The sequence below is a fragment of the Molothrus aeneus genome, chromosome 2, assembly GCF_037042795.1.
Source record: "Molothrus aeneus isolate 106 chromosome 2, BPBGC_Maene_1.0, whole genome shotgun sequence".
Lineage (NCBI taxonomy): Eukaryota > Metazoa > Chordata > Aves > Passeriformes > Icteridae > Molothrus > Molothrus aeneus.
This window is the reverse complement of record NC_089647.1, coordinates 34,246,475-34,269,678: the sequence shown is the minus strand read 5'-3', so window position 1 is coordinate 34,269,678 and position 23,204 is coordinate 34,246,475. Positions and strand designations below refer to the sequence as shown.

The window sequence follows — 23,204 nt, the reverse complement described above, 5'->3', positions numbered from 1 at the left end:
CCCTAATTATTTCAACATATTAGCACCTGAGGAGTACTTGACTCAACCCCTTCCCTCCCCCCACTTTAAATTCATGATTTATGCACAGGCCAATCAAGATTATACGACAAACATGACAGACCACTTCTTTCCCACTGTAAGAGAGCCATTAAAAATAAAATGAGAATTTAGTTAGTTATTGACAGAAGCACTGGGAGGGAGCAGGAAGCTAAATAACTTGCTGCAAAATGAAATTGTGGAAACTAGGCAGTCAATCAAAACACTGCCTCAGGTCATCTCATCTGCCCTCCAGCCAAAGCAGAGCTGTTGCTGAGCATCTCTGCCTCAAGACCTTCTCAACTGCCCCAAGACCTCTCCAACTGGGCTGATGTTTTTGGTGTCAGAAACCCATCTGTAATATAGGAAGTTATTTTACTGTCTCCTAAATCTCCTGTTTCAAAGTTTTGCAAACATCCACATGAGCATCAGTATCTAAAGAGCTTCATCACTGCAAGGTATGCCCATCTTGTGCTACTTTCTGCACTCCTGCCATGCCAGCCACAGTTGCAATGAATCTCTCTAATTTTCTCAATGCCTGGGTGGTTATTAGACAAATATGTGCATATTTGTATATGCACAAACTAGCACCTAGCACATTCCCCACTCCTCCTTCTGTACTCACAGAAAGCAAGGCTTGCACTCAAACTGCTGGTCCTGTCCTTAAAAAAAGGCAATAAGCCTTAAAATAAGAAATGGAATCTATCTAGATCCCAGCTATTATAATTCCTTGTTTGGCTACATTTTATGTAAAAATAAGAAAATGCCAACAAACCTGTGCCTCCCACAAAAAGCCCAGCTGCAAACACACCACAAAACTCAGAGCAAGTGTCTCTATTTGCCAGTTGATGGATGCCAGCTTGGCTCTCCCAGCAAGGACCCAAACCAGGTCAGCTCCAGAGCTGGAAACACAAGCTCTCTACAGCTTGCATTAGAGAGCCACCACACTCAGCTCAGGCTGTGAGCAACACCCACCACCTGCAGCTGGGTCTGGGAAGATGGGGAGCACACAGCCCAGAGCAGCCAACAGAGAAAAGCTCTTTCACAGCAGAGTGACAAATGGGGGGTGTTTGCCTCAGACACCTTTCTGCCCTTGCCTGCTTGGGAAGCGACTCCACAGTTCCTCCCCAAAGAGACACCTCCAGCCATCCACCTCTGGCTTCAGGAACTTCAGCTGTCTCAGCAGGTTCCAGCTCCAGGCTACAGAAATCCCTGTCCTCTCATAGCTCATCTCTGGAGCAAAGTTAAGCTGAAGAGTCAGCAAAGCTGGCCCAGCTCTGGCTCTTCCCAGTTCCCCTCATCTCACCAGTCTTTGGGTATCCCTGTACATGAGGCTGAGTGACATCCAAGCATCCCAGGGCAGCAACACTTCTGGGACAGGCAATTTAACACTGTCCAGGGCACACAGGTGATGCTCATAAAACCCATTTACAAGGATGTGATTTCTGGCTTCACTAGGAAGCCAATAATTGGCATCATACTCAATTTCATGAGGAACAGGACTAAAATACAAGAAAACTCTGCAGATTATGACCATGAGACCACCTAATCCTAAATTTCCCTTCAGAAACTCGACCTGACTAAGAAATGGGGAGGGGCAAAAGTAAAAGACCTGAGGAAATGTTTAGTGCTGCCTTCCTGGGATATTTTCTTTGCTTCTAGCAACTGGCATTTTGGAGAATTCTTGATTCAGAGTAAACACATGCACTGCATTTAGGTCTTTGTGGGACAAGAGGAAGGGGCCCCTAGCTCTGGGTTTTTTCTTAGCAATTGAGTGATTTTCAGCTTTTTGTCCCTTTCTATATGTCTGTGTTTCCGTTTCTGAAAGGTAAAATGTAAGCTGATTGATACAATAATGTATATTTCTGAGGTACATTTTTAATCCACCTCCTGATATAGTATAATATAACCTGAAAATGCTAACACATACCTTGTAACAAGTCTTTCTAAATCAAAAAAATGCAATAAATTTTGAAAAACATACAAATATGTTTTGCTATTTATGCTTGTTTTGTTCAAGATATATACATATAGAAAGTTGAAAACAGAAATTATAAATATGCATCACAAAAATTGTATTATTTAAATGAAAAATCACTGGCCATGGATTCTTTGCCTGTTCTCACCAACTTCTGTATTAGTATTTCCCAGAACAATTCCCAGGCTACACTTTCAAATTATCACTTCATATCCAATGCCTTCTATCCCAATCTAACAAAATCACTGCTATAAAACTTCTCCTTTTACAGCCAAGATGGGAAACACGCTATTAGATTATCTGCTCCCTCCCTTGTAAAATAAAGAGGAAAACGTCATTCCAGGAAACAAAAATGTTAAAAAAAGACCAAGCAAAGGCAACGCCTGCATGCACTGTTGTTCTTCCCCTTTGAGTCAGTAGCAAAGAGGAAGGAAGGAAAAAAACACAGTTAAAAGGCAAGGAGGTGTGGATGCAGCATGTTTATCCCACTGGAAGAGGGGCAGCTGTAAAGCACCATCCCTTGCCCCGGGACACCCCAACACCGCCTGGGTGTTTACAAACACTTTGAGCAAACCAAACAGGGAGTTTCATTGTCCCCACTGCACTCATGTCACCCTCTCCCCAGCACTGCAATTCCAGGGAAAGCCCTGCCAGAGGACACACAGTGCCAGTTACACAAGAGAAGCGCAGAAGCAAATATGCAGCAGAGGGGAGGAAAAAAATTGAAAATATCAGCTCAGCTGCACACTCTCCTGCTGCTCTCAGAACAGCCTCCAAGGGGGCTTTGGTGAAGATTAACTTTAAAGGGCTGAAAGAGACTGAGAGACTTGAAGGGAGCAGGATCCCTCTGTGTGCACACATTTCATTGCACCAGCACAAAATGAGGTGTCTGGGGTCCACTAGCAATTGCAGAAGTTATTCAGTTATAGAAGGGGATAAAACCTTCTGATGTCACATAATAACAGGAAAAAAATCTCTTATATTGTACTAATATCTTAGCACTGTTCAAGTAAAGATCCAAATTGCATCTCACAAACAGCAAGGTACGGGGAAACAAATAAAAAGCCACACTAAAACGAAGCTCTGCTGGACCACAAAGTTTCTACAAAGTTTAAAATAGACGCACTACTTGTATTTACGATGAAACTGAAAAAGATCAGAAGAGTAGTATGGAAGTTGAAATAAAACATCAGACTGTCCAACCGAAAATTTTTAAGATACTAACTCATTATGTGACTTGGAAAAGAAACCTGGACCAACTGCACACAGCCAGGACTGAGAGCCAGCTGGATTCAAATCTCCCCCGTTTCCCTGAAAGAGGGGAGGAATAGCGGTGTCAGAGCAAGGAAGCCGCACGACAGCACACCAACGCCCCCAAAAAACCACCCTAAAGCACACCTCGGATTTATCCTGTCCTCAGGAGCCCGGCTCTCTCAGGCTCCGCAGCGCTTAACGACACCAATTCCAAATCCATCTTATTTTCCACTCTTACCCAGCGAGAGAGACAAACGAGCCCGGGCTCCCCGCGGCTCGGCACCGCGCAGCGCCGGGGCGCCCGGAGCATCCCGGAGTTGCGGGACTTTCCCGGGGGCTGCGGGACGCGCAGCCCCGGGCCCGAAGAGCGGCGAGAGGGACTCATCTCCCTCCCATGGGATGACACCATGTAGCGGGTTTTTTCTCTCCCTTCCCCGTCCCTCCGCCCCTCCTTTTTCAGCAGGACCAGGGAACGACGGCGCGGTCCCGCCCGGCAGCGCTGCGCCCGCTGAGGAGCACACAGTGCGGGGAAGGGCATCGGGAGATGGGGGCCTGGGAGGGAGGACGTAACAGGACAAGGAAAAACACGCAAAAAGAGAAGAGCAGCGCAGAACTCACCTGGTTTGGGATTTGTCCTCCCTCTCCACGACCATAAAACGAGGCGGGAGCCAGGAGCCGGTCGGCGGCGCTGGGAAGAAGCGGCAGCCCCGGGCCGCCGCCGCACGCCGGGCACAGCGGGGCTGGGCGCTGCAGCCTCCGCACGCTGGGCGAGCTGCGCACCCCGGAGATGAGCGGGACGCAGCCCACTTCCACTGGGATGGGTGCTGGCCACCCTCCCGGCGCAGGGCAGCTCCCCGGGATGGGTGCAGCGGGGCTGGGCGCAAGAGGCAGTCCCGCTTGGGGATGCGTGTTCGGTCCCCACCGCCCGTGCAGCGCAGCGCAGCCGTCCGGAACGCTGCCGAGCCGCCCTGGGGCCAGGACGCCCGGGACAGGAGCCGCAGGGCTGGGCGCAAGGCAGCGGTGCGCGGGATGCGAGCGGGGCCGCCCGCCGCAGGCAGCGCAGCAGCAGCGGGAGCGCGGCCCCCCCACCGACCCCGGACGCGGACGCGGCACCGGTCGAGCACAATGAGCGGCGGCGCGCGGCGCGCCCCCGCGGCCCCCGCTGGGCAATGACATCACCCCTCTCGCCCGCCGGGGCGGGGCCACTGCCCGCGCCGCCGCCTCGCCATTGGCTGGCGCCCCTTGGCAGCGGGGCTTCTGGGGTTTGTAGTTTTTTACGGCAGTCGCAGCGCTGCAGCGTGCAAGGAGTGGACTCCATTTCCCGGCAGATCCCGCGCCGCGCGGCCGCTTTGGGAAGCGGGGTAGGGAAGGAGGCGGTGGCCGCCGCCATGTTGATGGCGTGAGACGCTTAGCTCTGGAGGAGCGGTCGGGTAGCCGGGTTAAGATGTCGGAAAAGGGGGAAGGCTGGGAGTCCTGTCTTGGTTTAAGGGGCAAGGAAGAGCTCGTGTGAGCGGCTGACAAAAAAGGGGGAGGCCGAGGAATAGCCGGCGGGGCGCGGCGGGGAAGGGTGCGGTGCCCTGAAGGACACAGCCGATTTTCACTCGGTGACTGCCGGCTCTGGCTGAGGAAGTGCCTCTCTGTGCTGGGAGCGGGGCGGGGCCGTGGGGTGGGAGTCTGTCCCGGGGCTCGGAGGGGCTGCGGTGGGTGCGTGGCAGGAGCGGCGGCGTGGCGGTGAAGCGGCGGCCGGTCACGGCTGCCGGGGCGTGCGGGTGCGAACGGGGAGGCCGCGCTGTGGCGCAGGAGCCGCGGCGGGCACGGTGCCGCTTGGGGCTGTGCTCTCCGCCTTCCGGGGAGAGGGGCCCGGGCGGGGCTGTACCGGCCACGGTGCTTGGCCTTGGACCGAGCACGGACTGTGGGTTAAAGAGCAGGGCTGGCCTTGGGGCGGCTGTCCGCAGGGAGCAGATTGGAACGTGCCCTTGTCACATGGCAGGTGACAACCTGCGCTTCCCTGGTTTGAGGGGGTTTGTTAAGGGTTCTGGCTCTGTCCGATGCCTGATAATTGTACTAATGGTGCCTGGTTGCCAGAGACGTACGGCTTGGTGTGACCAGCAGGAGGAGCTTTGCTTCCTTTTAAAGTCCTTAGTATGTCTGGAAGAGGGTAGATTGAGATTAGATATAAGGCAGAAATTCTTTACTGTGAGGGTGATGAGGCACCATCACAGGGTGCCCGGAGAAGCTGTGATACCCTGTCCCTGGAAGTGCTCAAGGCCAGGCTGGATGGGGCACTGGGCAGCCTGTTCTACTGGAAGGTGTTCCTGCCCATGGCAGGAGAGGGTTGCAACCAGATGGTCTTTGAGGTCACTTCCAATCCAAATGTATAATTCTATGTCCATAGACACATAAATCAAGTTTAAAAAAGCTGAGAGGGCAGATGAGGTGGTGTAAGACATCACAGCATGGTATGGGAGCAGCCAAGCTGACTTGTTTCCCCACTGTTTTGTCTCTGCTTGCTCACATTGCCAGCTGACTAGGTGCTGTCTTAGTTTCAGCCCTCCGGCTGGCATGCAGAAGGTAGGCTGGAATTTTGAGCAATGCTTTTAGACTTTCTTGTAGTGAACATTATCCCTGCTTGTGCTAGTCTTTTGTGCTGGGGAATGGGAAATACGTGTTCACCAAATGAGAGAGTAATCAAAGCTCTATGAGCCTTAAGGGGACTGGAGTTCCCTGAAACCATGTGTGGAAGGCCTGTGCTCAAAACGGAAAGGGAAGATGGTCAAAGTGTTGCATGGCTTGTTAAATAATATCATTTCTAGTTACAGCTGATTCCTGTGAAATAAAGCACTTCATTATGCCAAGAAGATACTTAATTGGAAAGAGTCCTGAGGAGTTTTGCAGGCTTGCTTGAAGTCTTGGCTAAAGTCGAGTGGTGGTACAGCTCAGGTAAAATGGAGTCACAAGGGTTTATTTCATCCTTTGGCTCCTCCTGGAGGTAAGTACAAGGCATTTGCCCAGGGTATTGCTGCCCAGTAACTACACAGGTGGTGTGTTTGCCACAGGGTACACGAGTGCTGGAGGAAGGATGTTGTGAGATGTTCTGTGGTGCAGATACTTCACCTGAACATTGTGGCCTTTCAAGATTTGCTGGTACTACAGCAATGTATGCTATGCTTTTATCACTTTAGGTGCAGCTCCCTCTAGTTAAGGAAGCTGAACCAGTTGCATGCCATCCTGCAAAAAGTCCAGTGTTCTAAGAGTGCTTCTCGTCACAGGCAGGTTCTCCAGTTTTATCACACTCCTCACTGAAGAAAAGGAGTGGTGGGGGTGTAATGCTCTTTTAATAAAATTTGTAGCATCAATAGTTCGATATATCTGGAGAATTCTGAATTAAAAGTACAGCCCTTTTTCTTTCCTTATTCTGTTTCTCCTCTATGCAGATACCTTTGAATTAGGTGAGCTGTGGGTGAAATAAAGGACACTGGCACTTCAATGACTTCTGCCACAGCTGTTGCCCACTGTAGACTTTAGGCCTATGCTTTTATCTCTGCAGCTGATCCCTGGTAACGATGGTAAATAATGCAGTGGAATGGTTGGAGCAAGCTTGGTTATCTTTTCTATAATTGTCAGAAAAAGTGCATGTGAAATCCTCATCCAGGATGGTCTGCTGGCTGAATGACAGGATGCTTTGTTAAACTGCTTTAGAAACAGTTGGTTTTACCTGCAGTGGTTCCCTTCACTCCCTCCCCATCCCCCTGCAGTCAGTGCTGCTGCTCTGAGGAGGATGCTGTGCACCCCACTTTACAAATAATTGTATTTTGTTATTTATTTCTTATTTCCTTATCTGTAGATGTAGGTGCCACTGATGTCTCAACTAAGGTAGGAAAAAGGAAATGACTTCAGAAATGAAATGACTACCCAAATGAACATCTGATGCAAGAGAGAAGTAAAACAAGTTTTCTCTGTGTGTGTTGTTCACTTTGGTCTGTTTTGGAGGATTTGATACTTGCCAGTGTATGTATTACTTGTTGGTCACAGCTTGTCAGAGATGTTAATGATGAAACCCGTGTTATGTGTCTCAGACTTGGATAATGTGTTCACCTGAAAGTGCCAATGTCCAAATCTATCCTGACCCAACAGGCCTCAATTGCAATGTCTGTAAGAAGCTTACAGTCCTGTTGCAGAAGTAGGTGGTGTGGCTGCATCCCATAGGAAAAGATAGAAGGTGACAGCAGAACTGAAAACCCACCTGTGGCATTTCCTAAACATCAGTATGCTCTGCTTTAACGCTGTTAAGGAACACCTGCTCCAGTGTCTGTGTGCTCCTCAGCCTATGCAGCTGAGAGGTTTGTGTGTTCTTTACTGTGCTGACATCCTGCCCTGCAATACCTATGGGTTGTCTTTGTTACTGAAGTGATTTTGAGCACTGTGAACTCTGGTAAGCAACCACCCTGTTTCCTGACCTGGAGAATCAGCTGGGAGATCCTGAAGGAGAGATGAGGAAGTTAAGCAGGAAAGTGTGATGACTTTGCTCAAAGAAGAAAATGCTCAGTCTAAGTTTAATCCAAGTTCATACATAGAAACCTGTCTTCATGTCTCAGTGCTCATTCTGACAAGTGTGCTCTGAAAGAAACCAAGCATTTGGATGCTTAAATTGAGTATTCGCTGGGTAGTATACAAAGCCAGGCTGCATAAGATTCCAAGATGAAGTGTACTAATACATCATGTCATAATTTTTGGGGTGTGTGGTGGTCTAGGTCTCCTGTCACTGTCACATCCATGTCAGTACAGCACAGAGAACTGTTGGGGTTCTTGGAAATGATGGTCAGGCATAATGTCATTCCTGGTATACAAATTAACTGGACAAAAAGGTTTACATGTGCACCAAAACAAAGTGGAATATGGTTTCTAAAAGTGATACCATCTATGCTCATCTTGGCATATAATTTTGTTTTAATATCCTCTTTTCTTAATTATCCTGGCTGTAAGTCCCTTTGGGGGAAGGAGTGGAAGTGTTACTGATCAACTGCTTATTTCAAAGCCTGTGGGGGAAGAGTGTAAACTCTTTCAAATTAAAGTTACTGCTCAGATGATAGTGGATGAAGAAGCTGTGATGAAGGTTGGTTTATTTTAATTGTTTCCTATGGAACTGTTTGCCAAAAAGTTTCTGGAGCTGCAAGGGGAAAGGTGAGAGGATGAGTTCAGCTGGGAAGAACAGGTAAGTACTTGTATATCGTGTTACTGTTTCCAAGTATCTTAATGATAATGCCAAGAATACATTGTGAGCTTGGAAAAATAGGAAAGAGTGGAAGGCTTCTGTACTTTTTTAAAGTGTTCTACAGGAAATTGTGGGGCAGCAACTGTTAAACCAATATCTGGAAGAGTAGTTGTGCATAGCCAAACAAGTGTAAAGCAACTCTGGAAATTATTCTAATGACTAATTATAGTGTTTTCTTTTTTTTTTTTTTTTTGTCTTTCAGCACAAAGAAGAGTGCTCTAAGAGCAGTCAAGAGCCAAAATAGGATGGACATGTTCTTCAGCTGAAACATGGCAGCAGTTCAGTAGCAGTTACACAATAGGAAAGGGTGTGCAGGCTGCTGCAAGTCCCTGTGTTCTTTAGATCTGGCATCTGAAGGAACTCAGTAGAGAGAAAAAGATGGTTGCTTCCACAGCTTCAAACTCACTCAGTTCACTCAAGCAAACTCATTTGAAAAGAGAGCTCATCTAATACTGAAACAGGAAATTGATTTTATTTTAGATACTGGGAAAGATCATCACAATATGCAGAACTTAAAAGTGCTAGTCAGGACACTGAAAAACTGCAAGTAGCTGAAGGACAGGAGGCTCCAAGCCTCCAGTTGTGGGAAGCTCCATTTTGGAAGCCACAATAGCAGTGGGGAGAACTTGCTAAACACAAGCAGAACCAAAAGTTCTGCAGCTGTTAGCTACACATGGATATGTCTCTTCAGGTGGGATGGCCTGACATGACCACTAAAGACCACTAGGCTGTAGGCAGACTGCATTTCTCTTGAAAGGACATATGCCACTACCCAGTTCAGAACCACCCAAAGAGCTTCAGTTTTTGTCAAATACTGTTACTTCCTGGAACAATAGCTTTTCTTGGCCCCCCTAACTCCTGCAGAGCCAGCTGGCTGATTGTAGCTGTGCACTGAGGATTGCTGGATAATGGCACACAAACATGGCTCAGGTGGACTCAGGGCTGAGCATAAATCCTTTGGCTGTCAATGTTCTGGCTATAATATGTACAGTGGATGCCTTGAGCACTTCCATGTGGAACAAGAAACACTTGGAGTGCAGGTTTAGATGTACTTTCTGTATGCACTGCCCTCTTCAGCACAAAGCTTGAAAAAATACTGTATTACATAAAGCAGGTAGAGGTGTGGACCTGACTCAGTTGCCACTAATCCGAGGAAGGTCTATTTTTGTTGTGGTGTGGTAAACCTGAGTTGGTAACTGATACTGTTTAGCTGATGGGCTTGTCTGTGCCAGGAGAGCAGTCCATGAGTTGACAAACATTCAAGCATAGTACTAGCTTTTACATCTTTCAACATAAAAAAAAAGGTGGGAGGGGAGAGAGCAGAGGATTTTTAAGGGCCAGATAAATTCTACTGAAATTAAAAGCTCACTAAGAATATATTCATTGAAAGAATGCATTTTGGGAAATTACCTCCTTTGTCAAGGGCAATATGAGCCTTTGGTTATGGCAGGTGTCCAGCACTGTTCCTTGGCCCTTTCTTTCGTGAGGTTGTAGGGGAAGAGTGTTGGATGAAGGGAGAGTGAAAGCCATAACCAGAGGTTAACATTTAATTTTAGCAACTATGTTTATGTGAAGTGATGCACCATTATTAATTTTCAAAGGAGGTCCCGCACCTAAACTGTTGGAATCCCTGATCATGGGTGTAAGTGTCTTTGGGTTCTTCAGCTGTGTGGGTGCAATGGTGCAAAATCACATATTGCTTCCTATATGATTCAGCTTAAAATAGAAGCTTGGGCAGTGAGTACCTAAACAACAGTATTGTAGTCAGAGCATTCCTCAGTGCACAGAAACACTTCCTTTGGGTAAGTAATGCTGCACTGTGAAAAAGCATGGAGCTCCTAGGACAGCACCATTTAATTGTGTTGCCTGTGCTACAGTTCCCTGGGTTTGCTCTCTTCCTTGCCCTGGACTCTACCCAAACTTCTAGTATTTCTGTATGTTACCACTGGTTTACTCTTCCATTTTTGGGTGGGGTTTTTTTGCTGTTTATTTGCAAATGCCTCTTCCTGGAAAACTGGCAGCGACAGTAAGTATCTCAAGTTCCTGGCCAAGTTTCCACTCACATGGTTTCACTTGCTGCATTCTGTCAAGTTATTTACATGTGGTGTCCTAAGGACGTAATTTAGTGGATTGCTAGTGAGGAGCTAACCTAGATGTGTTGGCTGCAGTCCACATAAGTTACACAAACCTGCTTCCTCATGAATTCAGTGGCTACTCTTGCAGCCCTTGGTTTCCTGATGCACAACTTTATGAAAAAGATAATGTTACACTGCTCTTGCAGAGATTTAAAGTTGGTCACATTAGCGTTGCTCACTTTACCTGCTGAGTTGCAGGACCCAGAATGATTTCTGAACCTTGTTCTGCATGCGCAACACCTAGGGCTCACAGGGTGAGAAGGATACATTCTTCAGGTCTGATGTGCCACAATACAGGAGAGATAGCTTAGAGATGTGTAGTTGATCACTTAAGCAACCTTGCTCAAGGTAGTCTTAACCCTCGTTTTCTGGTTTCATGTGTTTTGTTTCTAGTAGAGTCATTTTAGGCATGCATTCCCAGGTGGTGTAATTACTTGAATTCCCTGCTTTTGAGCTCTTGAAAAATGCAGTTGCATGAAGCAGAGGCAGTGGTGGCATTGGTAGTGTGAGGAATTTGGTGTTACCTTCTGCCCTTGCCTTCCCATGCTGCAGTACACCATTCCTTTTCACACCAATGCAACTCCCTGGAGCAGCATATGGAGCTATCAGTGTCTTAATCAGCGTGTTAACACACACTCCCTGCCCTGGGTATGCCTTTCTGTGGGTCATTGCAGATGTCTGGAGGAAGAGGTTTGTAGTTCTGTGGCTTTCTAGAACTTGAATTAGGTTTGTGAACTGGTTTAGAGCATTTTCACCATGGCACAAAAACCAGGTGACTGGGTGCATGCCAGAAGTCCGAAGTTGTTGCCTTGTTGCTGAAGTCTCAGACTCATTAAATTATGCATCTAAGGATGCTGTTAATTTTGTGGGGGAGGAGCAGCAGCAACCTTTGTGCACATGGGTGCTTTTGTTAACCATGTTTTTCTGTGTTAGGTCTCATGGCACAGCCTTTTTGTGGTTTTGCTGTGTGTAGCCTTCTGACCAGGCAGCTCAAGCCACACTGCTGTCTGTAAGCAGCACTAGAGATTGTTCAATGTACTCCAGACAAATCCTTGTGCCAACAGACCTGGAGTAAGATATGGAACACTTTTCTCCTAAGTTTGGGGTTTTTTAAATTACTGAGACTACCAATATATTTTCCTTTGATTGAACTAATTCTTACATATAGGGAGTTGTATATTATCCCTGCACACATAGCCAAATATATTTTCAATGGCAGAGTAGATCAGCAAAAGAGAATTGGGTACTAAAATGTTGCACATATGATAGGTAAAAAGCTAATCCTTGTCATTTTTGCAATGCTCCTGCTTCCAGTGAAGGCTGCTCTGCTGTGAGCTCTTACTATGCAATTACGATTTTCTTTTCCCATTCTGAAAATGGTGAATGTTGCCTTTTGATGAGAACAATGAGGTGACAGCTGTTTCAGAGAGACCTGCAGTGGCTTCACCATCCATGCTCCGCCTGAGTGGATGTCAGCTAAGAGTAATTGCATCCCCCAAGAGTTAGACTTGCTGCTGTTGACCTTTCTGGAGAAACAAACATGAAGTAGAGGCATGTGCAATCCTCACATGAGCTGGCAGCCAGGTGGGTGCTGTGTGTCACCAGGGATGACAGGCAGTCACCCTTTACTAACAGCAGTGAGGTGCATTTGGCCTCATGAAAATTCTTGCCCACTGAAAGCTCTCATCTCCAGGGTAGATTGTGACTGGAGGAACTGCTGTCCCATGCTACCTCCTGGAAACAAGGGGGTGATGAAATGGAGTTTATTTTAGTAGGTCCAAAGAGAATAAATGAATATTATTCATTATAAATGTTTATACAATAATTCATAAGTATTTTTATAGTGTAAATTATTTCTAAGTACATATCTGGAAATCTAGGCATATATGTATATAAAACGTACGTATTTAAATATATTTGTATACATTGTTTTATAATTCATAATCTTAACACTAAAATACAAATTAGTAAGCTGGGAGAATCATGGAAAAGAAGAGGAGCTTTGTGTTGACAAACTCATGGGATGGAGAAGCTGTTCCTTCTTGAGAACAAATAGAACACAAACATCTGGTCCACAGCATGAATGGTCCACAGTTGGCATGGATTGTTTTGTTAAAACTGCTCATGACTGTCTTTTAAACTCTTAACCTTGGGGAGGGTGGATTAACCTTGTCATGAGCACTGAGGCATGTGACATGCTTGGCCATGCAAGCAAGGATGTGAGGGGTCTCACAAGTTTCTGTCAACACTTCAGTGATGTGGCTCTCTGGGAAGGGTGGCATTGCTGCCATTCATTCTTAGTGACACTGCAGCCTCATTCACATGGGTTTGATGGTACCTCAAATATTCCAGCCTTTTGCTATATTCAGTTCACTGTTACCTGAAGTTAAATTTAGGTACAAATCACATCAGCCAAGATCTTGCTTTTGGAATATGTCTGCCTCACTCACTGGTATCAGTGACTGCTTCTTGGGTAGTATTGATTTACCATCTTATTTCTCCCAAAGGAAAAATGCACTCTGAACTTTCTGTGTGCTCTGGCAGTGCTTTATGTAGGCAACCTCCAGGTAATGTTCACCTCCATGGATGTAAGGGAAACAGCTATCCCAGTCTTTCCTGAATTTACTGCTCAGCAGTCAGTGACATTGTGGGAAAAACAAGGCATTATTTTGCTCATGTCCACCATCCACAAATGGCATTTGGTTTTCATCACCATTTTGTTTCTAGCTAACGTGTCTGTCAACACACAGGTTTTCAAACTCCCTTTTTTTTTATTTTTCTACTATTTCCTTGTCACCCATAAGTAGTGCACACATTGCACTCAGTGTTTAGTGTGTGAGAAACCCTAGGATGATTCCCTGTAGTAATAAATTTTAGCTGTGGGGAGATGGTGATTCTGGTGGCTGCAGAATTCCACCTATAGCATCCCAGAGGAAAGAGCCCTCTTTGAATCTGGGTAGGGAAAGAGATGTAATAACACTTAAAAGATAGACAAAAATTGCTCTTTGTGTGCCAAGTTTCATATATTTAACCTTTGCATTTTAAAACTTTAAAGTTGTGCATTCTATTTCCTAAACTGATGACACCTGAGGAAAACCAGATCTCTCCAGCCAGTTGCTTCAAATACCTCCAACACAGAAGTGGTGTTTTGCTGATGCCCAAGGAAGATGCAGACGCACAGTATTGCTGGGAACCAGCCCGTCACAGCTAAAATACAATAGTGCAAAAACCGGTCAGCAGGCTGAGCAAACCCAGCCCTTCATACATGTTATGTTTACAGTGTTATGTGTGAAAGCTATTATCCCTTGGAAAACTTGCTGACACATTTTAATAAGGAGAATCAAAGACTTAGAAGTACCTCTGTAGGGCTCCCCTAATTTGTAGTGCATTCATAATCATAGTCAACTACTGCCCTCTCTTTAGTAAAGATATATTGGAAGCCATCCATAGATAAATAACTTCTTGATACAGTTTTAACTATTCATCCGTTTGCATATGGCCTGGTTTTGACATCAGCAGGTATGTTCACATTTCTGAGTCCAAAATGCAAGGTTGCTTTATGTTATATCTTTAGAAACAGTACAAGTCATAAAAGAAGGCCTAATTTTCAAAACAGAAACATTACATTTGTATTTTATTTAAAATAAAGTCATGCAGGTGGTGGTGCAAGTCAGTGCAGGGTTTGTTCAGGCAGGGTTTGTGGTTTCCTAGCCTACCTGTTTTGCCTGCAGAGCAGCAAAGAGAGCACGGTTTGTGCAATCATAAATCCTGTTCATATCTTCTCTCCTGGCAAACTCATAGGGGCATGGCTGTAAGGTGAAACCTGGGCTGGATGCAGCTGTAAGGGGGGAAAGGGAATAGCAGCTTCCCCTTGCAGGACCCAGGGCACCCTGAAACGCAAAGGGGCACAGAGAGGGGCCTACCCTCGGTCCCTCCCAGTAGCCGAATGCTACGTGGCGCTGCAAAATGCACGTCAGGGGCGTTGATCTCTGCTGGCTCTGGAACTGGAGAGGCTGCTGTAGCTGCCTGAGCTGCAGGCCCCCTGTACCGGTGGGTGTTCACCAGCAGAGGGTGGCTCTAAGACCGTTCATGTATTCCTGTAATGTTTAAACACTACAGCGTGAAAATGGAGCGTGATGGCCTCAGTGCTTCCTTTAGTGCCTAATACTTCATCTTTAGTTAGTAATTACAAGAAAGAAGTATCTAGCAAAGGTTTTTGTTTCAGCTTCCCCTCGCTGATTTGTTTTTGGTTTTTTCTCCTCTGGCATTATTCTTCCAGGTAAGAATAACCAAATATAGTTAAGTTAGTTAACCAAATATAGTTAAGGATCAAGAGATTTGAAATAAAAATTGTGTAAGTCGTCAGTGCTCTAGCATTTATTAGGGATTGAAACATAAGACACTAATATTGAATGGAAGTAATTTTGCTGAACTTCAGACGCCTAACAGATGCCCAGTGCATGCTTGGGCTTTCCTTGCACTCTGTGGAGAGTACTGCACACATCCCAAGATTGATTTCAGCACCTCTTACCCTAATTCAAGATCTCAGTGTAGAGAACAAAAGCTAGTAGGAGCCTGAGCCCAAACAGCACTTGTGGATGTATAATTATTCTCACGTGGAACCCCACTATGTGTGACAATTAATGACTAGATGGTTAATTATGTGAGTAGTTTATGTAGGAATGGGCTCAGTTCTTGTGTCTGTGTTGCAGGGAGACTAATTTGTCTCTTGAGATGTTTGTTCATTGACCACAGAGGAAGCAGAGGTTAGACTAGCTCAAAGTGAGATATCTGACCTCCACATCTAGCTGAGATACAGCTCAGCTGCTGTGCCTGCAGGCTGCTGCTGCTGCTAATGTTGGTAATACTCGGCTTCATCTTTGAAGGCCTGCACGCACTTGGTAGATTTTATAGATCTGATTTCACATCTAAGGGATTAAAGTGTAACAGTTCATGTAATTAGTAGACAGCCATTAACTTCTCCGAAATCAGTGGAATTCCACATGGGACCATGTGTGCGTGAATATGTAGTTCAGGCTGTTGTTGACTGGAGACCTGTTGAGAAGCTTTAAAAAATAAAAGGTAGTAGTAAATGATGATGGAAAATTTTTCATGTTCTAATATATAGTGATTTATATTCTGAATTAGATGCTCTGTTCAGAATTATCCTACATATATTTAAGTAGTTTTAAAGGGTTTGAACTAAAATTCAGACATTTCTGTTCTTGATTTCAGTTTATTTACTGCTCAGAAATTATTTTCAAAATGGAATTCCTATCTAAAGTTCTTCAATTAAAAAACTCAAACACCTGAGTACCAGCAGTTTTGAACTATTGCAGAAGTATAGCACAGATGCAGCCTTAGTATTTACTAGAGTAGATAAAATTCCTCTCTGTTTGCAGAAATAGTGCAACTTAGGGACCAACTCAAGCAAAAAATTGAAGAGGCATCTTCACAAAGGCTACAAACAGCAGATGACCTCTGGCTTTCTTTTCCACAGAAGACAGGCAATACCAAATGTGAAGTGGATTCACTTCCTCCTTCCTGCCTGATCAGCAGGTATCAAACTTTTTGAGCCTGTTTCCAAAACCATATCCATAATGCAAGAAGCGTTTGATGTATGTAAATATAGAGGCATGCCACAACAATGATTAAGGGATTAGAGGAAAAGGATCAGGAGGACAAGAGAAGATTATTGCAGACACAAGGGTGTATCAATGACACCAGCATACACTGTGGTTCTTCTGGAAGTTTCCAGTCTACACCAGACTAATCAGAGCTTTCTGCAGGATGTAAGCGTGCCCAGCACTTGTGCTCTGCTTGAGGTTAAGATGGAAAATCCTGTGTGTGATTCCCTGCTCTAATGACCTGTTAGTATACAGATGGGCTTTCCAGTTATGGAAATGACCCATGACTTATGAAATAGCCTCTTCCTGTTTGCAATGATGCAGTGAAATATTGAGTCATCTCTAACCCTTGAGCCTTCCCCATACAAGCTCTTTGTTCTTTGAAACCTGTCCCCTGGGATTTGGATTGATGATACTGGACAACTGTTTTCACTTGAACTAGTCCCAGTTTTACCAGTTTTGGATTAATTACTGCTCTTTCCTAGGGGAAAAGGTTTGATCCACGTCACTGTTGATTTGAATTATAATAACTTACTGAAAAAATACCTGTGTATAGTTAGGTTTAAATTAATGAATTCTTGATTTGGGGGATTAATTACTTGTATTTACTGTATGTACCTAACTCTCCTCCCACAGCGTAATGAGTCCAGGGGTCCACAAAGTTCTGGATTCAGATGGAAAGTACATACTGTAATGCTCCACAAGATTATATTTCACTGCCTTTTGGAGAGAGGCTCTAATGCCAGTGAAATCTCAGCAATATGACATCTGACCCTTCAAGGGATGAAATTGATTAGGTGCCTGACAACATAATAAAAAATCTTTTGTGAGGTATTTCATTGAGTATTTTTACCCTTTCTCTACAGAATATAGCAAAGGCTTAGGTAGAGGAGGTTGGATGGTCCTAACTTAGAGTGGTTAAGTTTAGTTTAATTTTGACATAATGTCTTGGCTGAAGAGCTGCATTTCCAGTGGCTGTGCAGACTACTGGGTGTGCTGCCAAATAGCTGGAGATTGCAGAGTGATGGTGTTGTTGTTAATTTGTTTCTGCCAGAGAGACATTCCTCTTCATCTCTGGGACAGTGTCATAAGTCACTATCTTGGTTTGAAAAGACAGGTGTCTGCTAAGGAAGGCAGCAGCCTCCCTTGAAATGGAAAATGTAAACCCCCTCTCTCTGAATTATTATAATTTTAAAATTAAGGGGCTCTCAGGCAAAGATATGGGAATAGGAATAAGAGTTCTTTACTAGGAAAATTAAAATAAAAATGCAGTAGTACCAAAAAAAAAAACAACCCAACAACAAAAACAAACAAACAAAAAAAAAAAACTACTGACAGAGTCAGAATATAACCTGACACCCTGTGGGTCAGGGTGTTGGTAGCAGTCTAGCAGTCTGATTGAATGGTGGCTGCAGTCCTCCTGTAGTGACAAATGTGGTTCCGTTGAAGCAGTGATCCTGCAGAAGGGTGCAGTTCTCCTCTGAAGGTGCAGACAGGTGGTGCAGACAGGTCTGGTCTTCCTCTGGGAATCCAGTGGGAAAAGGTTAAACCACCTGGTTTTAACAGCTGGCCCATTAACAGAAAATAACTGTCCCACCTGCTATAAACAGCTGGTAACAGAATTCATACTTGCAGTTACATCTTGCATTGCAACCTAACAGTCACTTATTGATCCTGTCCATTGCTGGACCCGGTGTGAACTCAAGCATAATGTATGTGCCAGTTAAAAGCCACTGTGCCTTTCTGGAAGCAGCTCATTTTAGCTGTTATCCTACAAAGAAGGAGGAAAGAAGGTGGAACAAACCAAATTACATGGGTGGGGTAAAAGAGCCAACAGTTTTCCAGGTTTGAAATGCAATGCTATTAGACATTGACAACTGACAGTTGCTCCATCAAGGCACAGAATTTTGCAAAGCCTTTGACAAATTAAATGCAGATGCAACACGAGGCATTTTCTTGTGGAACATTTTTAATGGCTATTCTTGGTTTTCCCAGTGGGATCTTACTTTCTTAGAGCAGAGATTTGTCACCAGTTAATTGATTTGTGTGAACTTTCTGCCAAAACCAACAAGGAAGGAATTGACAGGACGGACTTTAGGAACAGGGAAGTTGTGACATGTTTGAAGAGAATGCATGCTCAGAGGAGGGTCTGCTGCTCTTTCAAAAAGCAGTTTCCTATCAGCAAAACAAGCTCCACTCTTTCCTGCATGTATCTTGTCTCTGCCTGGCAGCAGTGCTACGGGTGTGCTTCATCTTGTGAGAAGCTAAGGGAAAGAGATTTACTAAATAACAACCTTGTACATGCTATTGCAACTCCAGCCATTCTACTGAGTTGAGCTAAGGCAAGCATTAAAGCAAGCTGAAACTCTAAGGATTAGAAGTCTTCACAGTAATTACAGGATCTGTTTTTCTACTGACATGCTGCAGCTTCCATGACAAATGAAAGAAGTACATATTGGTACAACAGTACAGAAAAATATCACTCTGCTGCCTGGTCATGGGTGATGTGGGGCAGATGTCAATTCCTGAGAGGAAACAACAGTGCAAAACTTGGGTGGTTGCAAACTGCCATTTTTTAATACTGAAAGATCAAACTCCAAGCAGCGGAAAATGTGAGGCAGTGCCCAGAGCAGTTCTATCTTTCAGAAATATAAATAAACACAAGTCGCCAGGAGTTCAAGAACTAACTTAAAAGAGAGATTATGCCACTTCTCTCTCCTTTCTTCTCCTCACCTTCCCTGAAACACTACAACCAAAACCAACAGCATACCATGTCATCCCAAGCCTCAATATTTATTCACACATGAAGAACATGCAAAGCTTTTTAAAATCCCCTTGACAACTTGTACAAGAAAACTATTTAGCTATGAGTGGAATGTCCTCTTACAAAATGCCAAACAGCCTTGTGCTTTTTAGGCCAAAAGCTAACAAGTTGAACTGTGAGCTCTTATTACTTGTTCTGTTCCTCCACAGTAAGAATCTGGAGTGCTTTAAAAACGCTGAGAGCATGACAGTGATTGACAAGAAAAGAAGGAATGTAAGGACATACTGTACTTCTAAAAATTTTGATTATTTTTGTTAAACAAAATTGATAGTGATAGAGGTCCTGCATTTTCAGTTTGAACCAGGAGCCAGGGCTGTTTTCTCAACCATGCCCCTTACACACTGCCTTGCACCCTTATGTAGGAACACCAAATTTGGTAAAATCCCAGAGTAACTTTAATCAGAGAGATCCTAAGAAGTGAAACAGCTGCTTGAACCATTCATGTTTTAACTTTTTCTCAGTGAAAGCATGTCTTAATTTTAGTGTGTGGAGTGCATGTGTGAGGCTCTTTCCATCATTTTTACTGGATGTGTGCAGTGATGGATCTCCAAGCATATAGGTTTGGTTCCAGTTCAGTGTGGGCACATGACCACGTTGTCATTGAATTAAGTATGTCTGGTATGGAGTTGATATGAGTTTTTAACAGTTGGTAGCTGATATCTAATCTGACATGAAGTGACAATGGCACAGAGAGAGCAGTAGTTTTAATCACATTAAGTGTGTCAGTAAGAAATCAGAAAAATTTTAGAGCAATTTTAACTGACAGTGTGAGTGAAAGCTGGATCTGCACCTTGGGTAGCAGGTTATGGTATATCTGGTCCAATGCCAAGAGCCCTAATGTTGGATTTATTGTGTCATTAAGCCATGGCCACAGAGGAGGAGGGTGAGCTGTGTCTCTTACAGTTTCTGAGAAAGGAAAACACTGCCACTGGTATGTTCTTCTCAGTGAAATAGCCAGTGCTATGGGAAAACTGCTGTTGGAGATGATTCAACCATCATCTGTCTGCATGTTAAATCTTCAAAATACTCTGTAACTGCATAGAGATGGCAAAAACAATGGGAAACTGCTAACATGTAAAAGCAGGGAGATCTAAGGATGTGTTGCAAGCATTTGTATAACTACACTTCTTGAACTGAGCTCAGGTACAGTTCTTGTCTGCTTGGATCATTTAACTGGCCAAAGACCAAAATATCCCCTTAATATTCCACAGACACCTATGGCCAATAATGACAGGGTCCTCCAGTGACATGTTAACTGTGTCAATAAAATATTAGCTAAATAGTAGCTGGGGTTTTATGGTTAAAAGAAAACTAGACCTTCATTATATTCCAAGATAAGCTTTTAAAAACTTTTTTCATTATATGACCTGGTTATCCTGATTATGGTGACTGGACAATTTGGATCCACTAATTTATTGACTTGACTGAAAACACAGCCTAAATCATCTAAAATATAGATCATTGCTTTGTTTGTCGTCAGTCTGCTGGAATTTTAAGTAAACTAGGTAAATGTGCTTTGTCAGATTCATGCATACATGGGATGTGAGATGTATTTACTCCATCAGCTCACAAGCTGGGTCACAGTCTGTAAGGGCATTTAGCTCTGGGGTGAATTCAGCAGCCTCTTGCACCCATCTCCACAGAGACTACCTACATGCCTTCCGTTACACAGGCTCTACATCCCCAATAAAGTGACCACAAGAGATTGCTATCTTGCAATACTGACAATGTAGTTGTTTATATAGAGTATAAACATGCATGTGCACTGTGCAGGCACTAACATGCCTTCATTTACCCACAAAAGTCAACACAAGGCACAAAATTGCCAGATGTCTTTGCCTCTAATGAGCACCTAGCCAGACACACAGGTGGTTTGGAACAGGACAAAGCAGGCAGTTCCAGGGCATCTAACCCAACTGCTGCAGGGCAAGGCAGCCACAGCCCGGGGCCTCCTTCTGCAGCTTGCAGGGGGAGTTCCTGCTCTCTTTGTGTTCACTGACTATTGCGTGCCTTGGAACATGGTGTGTAACAAAACATACAGGCTGTTGTTTTGGCACCAGGGAAGATGCTGCCTCTGTCTTGGATGCTGCAACTGTAGTTGGAGCCCTGGAAAGGGGACAAGATGCTTTTCTTTGGTGCTGTTAAGAATGATCAGTGGAATGAACCACTTTAAGGATAGCATGGACAGCGAAAAGTGTTTGCAAGAAAGAACCTAAACTAACAAGGAGTTAATTTAGAAACTTTCTGTTTCTGTTCTGCCTAACTTGAAGAGGTCTCTGTTGTTGTTGTTAGGGTTTTGTAAAAAATATTCCTTTATTCCACTGATTTCTGAAGTTAAGAGCTTTGTGTTTTGGGATGTGTGTTTCTAGGGAAAACTGGAGGTAGGTCCACCTCAAAGATCTGCTGACTCCATCAGAGTGCTAATAAAATTATACATGTTTATTACCCCCAAAATGAGGAGGTGCCTGTTTTAAGGTGTCTTGCAGGGTTATAATGTGAATACCTTAGTTCATTGCCAGAGATGCTGCTCCTCTGCCCTGTGCTTAGTGGATTTGCACTTAGTAGATTTGCATGTGACCATGACAAGAGCCAATTGCCAAACATAAAGATTTGAATGTAAACTCATTGCTAAACTTTGGCCTGGAAGCATCAAGTAGTTCTTCTGAGCATTTGCACGTACAAAAGTTGAGTACAGAGGTAAAGAGCAATAAAAGGGCAAGGCAAAAGAGAAGGACTCATAAAGCACCTCAGCAGAGCTACCCTGTTGACCTGTATCAATGAGTCTCAGTTTTGCCCTTTTAAATGCTTGTGCCTTTGCACACTTTGCACCATGGGGCCCTTTATAACACATGCAGAACTTGAACAAAGCATATTTGCAGCTCCTCTACCTATTTATGAGCTGGTGTGTACACTTTGCAGTGTTTCACATAGTGTGAGTGAAACAAATAGATGCCTTTATACTTCCTTATTCCTGATGGAAGCAGCAAGGGGGAAAGGGCAAAAGGAGAAGCCAGAATTTCTGCTATCAGGAGGAAAATTGAGATAGAGAAAACCTAAGATTTTATTTGGGCAACCTAGTCATGTGTCTGCTTGCTAATGAGTTCTACTGTAAATCACTAGCTCATCAGTATGTATATATTCTGCTTATTTGCTGTATTTACTTAGTGACTCGATAATTCAAATCTGCAAATTTATTGACTTAACTGAAATTGCAGCCTAAATCATATAAAATGTGGGGTAAATACATGTATGGATTATTGTGAGAAGGTTTTGTTATGGGGCTAGACTGTCCCCAGACAGAAACACATAACTTTTACTTTTGTTTACATATGTTTAAAAATATGCCAAGATACCCAAGCACAGTATTGTCACATATAAACCCAGCTCAAAGCAATAACTGGCTGTGACAAGGCCAGAAACCCATCCCAGTTCTATCTCATGTGGCACATCTCCAAATGCTGATTCTCATGGTATAGCCCAATATACCAGCTGCTCCCAGTACAAAGACAACAGTTTGTTAGTACATTATGGATTGTTTATGATTGACAATATTTACTGTATGTACATTTTGAACAAACACAGTGCTGTAAACAAATAGGGATATTAGGCAGCTGTATGTTCCTATACCATGCAAATAAACTAGCTGGAACTTTTATCCTGCTAGCAACTCAGGCAAATAGATTGTAAAAGCAGTTGGGAATTAACCCAGGACTTTTATGATGGTTGTGAAGAAGTACATTTTAAGTACTTCTGTAATTATTCCATCTAGGTCAGCCAGTGAATTGTTTTACTGTACAGAGTCCTCAAAATGGCTGCACTTAGTTTGGCATTTACTTAGGGACAGGCAAGAGCTTTAGGCGTGGCCAGTATGGCAAGAAGTCATCGTGCTCATATCACTTTTGTCTTGCAGTCCTGGGGAATGGGCTGGCAGGTACAGCTCTGCTGCAGGGCCCCTCCTTCAAGGCCATAATTTCTGTCCTCTCCCTGTCCCCCACACCAATGTGCCACCATCGCACTGATGTGATTGATGAGCAGGGTCTACTCACACCTTTGATGAGAGAAGTGCTGATTCATGTGG

At 44.3% G+C, this 23,204-nt stretch overlaps 1 protein-coding gene and 1 long non-coding RNA gene across 2 annotated transcripts in view; one reads left to right on the top strand and one right to left on the bottom strand.

Annotated features, from left to right (window-relative positions):
- RAB30 (RAB30, member RAS oncogene family) overlaps positions 1 to 4,108 on the bottom strand; it is a 48,852-nt gene extending 44,744 nt beyond the window's left edge. Inside the window, exon 1 of the mRNA XM_066572355.1 lies at positions 3,887 to 4,108. The gene's annotated coding sequence lies outside the window, so the exon portion shown is untranslated. The remainder of the gene's footprint in view (positions 1 to 3,886) is intronic.
- A 4,686-nt stretch (positions 4,109 to 8,794) lies between these two features.
- LOC136571721 (uncharacterized) lies at positions 8,795 to 17,136 on the top strand. Its single transcript, XR_010785726.1, has 2 exons — positions 8,795 to 16,234; positions 16,939 to 17,136. It is a non-coding gene; the product is annotated as an uncharacterized lncRNA (long non-coding RNA).
- Positions 17,137 to 23,204: the final 6,068 nt, after the last annotated feature.